The sequence below is a fragment of the Engraulis encrasicolus genome, chromosome 10, assembly GCF_034702125.1.
Source record: "Engraulis encrasicolus isolate BLACKSEA-1 chromosome 10, IST_EnEncr_1.0, whole genome shotgun sequence".
Classification (NCBI taxonomy): domain Eukaryota; kingdom Metazoa; phylum Chordata; class Actinopteri; order Clupeiformes; family Engraulidae; genus Engraulis; species Engraulis encrasicolus.
This window is the reverse complement of record NC_085866.1, coordinates 1,064,543-1,066,558: the sequence shown is the minus strand read 5'-3', so window position 1 is coordinate 1,066,558 and position 2,016 is coordinate 1,064,543.

Below are 2,016 nucleotides of genomic sequence, written 5' to 3'. Positions count from 1 at the left end.
TTACCCAAGTGGACAAAATTACTGAAAGCATATGTAACAAAAACATTTTAACAAATAATGATAAATATAATAAAATAAATAAAAAACAAAGTTATACAAAAATAAAAAATAAAATGGTAACAAGCACCACTCAGCACAAAGCCCATGGCCAATTATGCATCAATTCAATGGGCCACATCGCCTCCTCAACATCACACTGTCCTCTCTTGCAATCAAAGATGGATAAGAACTACAGTATTACTGGCTGGAAAAGGTTAGCCTGGTCCTGACCATCCCATAATACTACCATTTCATTTCGTATTGATGGTCTGGCATTTGTCTGCTCTGAAGCGATTGCAGGAAGCAGGAAGTTTGCACTCGGTTATGGTTTGAAATTATAGGACACCTCTCACCCAATCGCCGGCAGTTACTCAGCAACAACATAGCGCAGACCAATGACTCTGGCGCAGATGTGTATGTCATTGTCACGAGCATCCTCCCCCTTTCGCCCCCACGTGGGCCGCTTATTGGCTTATTGGCTGTTTTCTGGGGGGGGCGTTGCGATCAAAATCCTACTGCTTCAGGCACTCCACAGAGAAGCACGGCCAGACTACCGTAGTGGAGGCAATCCTTTGGCGGAAGTACGTAGGATGGCTCGTGAGGCAAGGAAAAGGCATTGAGTGCGTTACAATATGCAACCTTGCGTCCTCCACTTGTGCTTGTAGCCTCACGTTTTGCTGATGCCCCGCCTCCGTGAAGTAAACAATTCAGTTTCCCTGCGGTCAGCCAAGCCAAAACAATTTTTTGGGGGACTATTCTTCATTTACCATCCTGTTTGAAAATGAGAAAATTACTTTACAATTGAGCTTTTGTGAGATATTGAAATATAATGCTCATGTCAGTGATGTCAGCATGACGTATTACTTCTTGGTATGAGGCCACAAGCACAAGTGGAGGACGTAAGGTTGCATATTGGAATGCACCCATTGGCCAAGGTGTAGTACAGTTGCGTAGCCTGCAGGATACCAGGGCCGGTTTTAAACATAGGCCGGCTAGGCGGTCGCCTAGAGCGCCATGTGAAGAAGGAGCGCCGAAATGGCGCTCTCCGATGCGTAATTTTGCGATATGGACTTTTTTTTTTATGAAGTCGAAATCAACAAAGCGTGGCGAAAGCGCTCCTCACGGCAAAACGCCCCTCAGCCAATAGTAATATCGCTTTCAACTGTCTCTGGGATGTCTGTGAACCAATAAACAGACAGTCCTGAGAAAGGGGGCGGGACGAGTGACAGCGTGCGATCTATTTTGAATTTGGAGACTCACTCGAGAGACAGAGAGGGCAAGCGCAAACAGCAGTGAAGCTCTGCTGGGTGGAGAATTGTTATGTTCTCATTAAACCAGTCATTGCATGATGCAGGAGTTGCAGAGGGTGTTTTGGAACAATGTGATTTAATCAGCAACCGTTTGTGATTATGGAAAGCCTAATAGTTATGAGGCTACTGTTTGGAATTAGAGGGGAAAAGAGCTTTGTTTTTGATCTGAGAAATCGCTAGTTAGCATGCTAACATTAGCCAAGTATGCCAAGCAATGAAATCCAGTAAAGTAGCTGTTAGTAGCCTACTCACTACTCACTAACACCCACCTGATATCATAATACTTGCTTAGGTTGACAAGCAATGTAAAGTAAGACTGGTGCAATGTTTAAAACAATTTTAGCTGCCATATCACCTTCCATCCACTTTAATGAATTACCTGCTTGTTATAAGCTTAAAAAAAAAAATGTTTCCAGACCAGAATGACATACATGAATCATGTAACAGAACCATGCACAGCATGTTTTCATGCTGAATGATGTAGTATTGCAGACAAGTGAGGCTATTTACTATATTTTGTATATTATGAAATTCAAAAGCGTGACAGCTCTTCTCCCTTTCGCTCACCCAGTCCCTCCAGTTCAAACACATAGATAGCCCCCTTCTCATTCTCCTACTCACAAATGCACCACTATTTCCAGTCCAGAAATGAAATTGGTTTGGAATC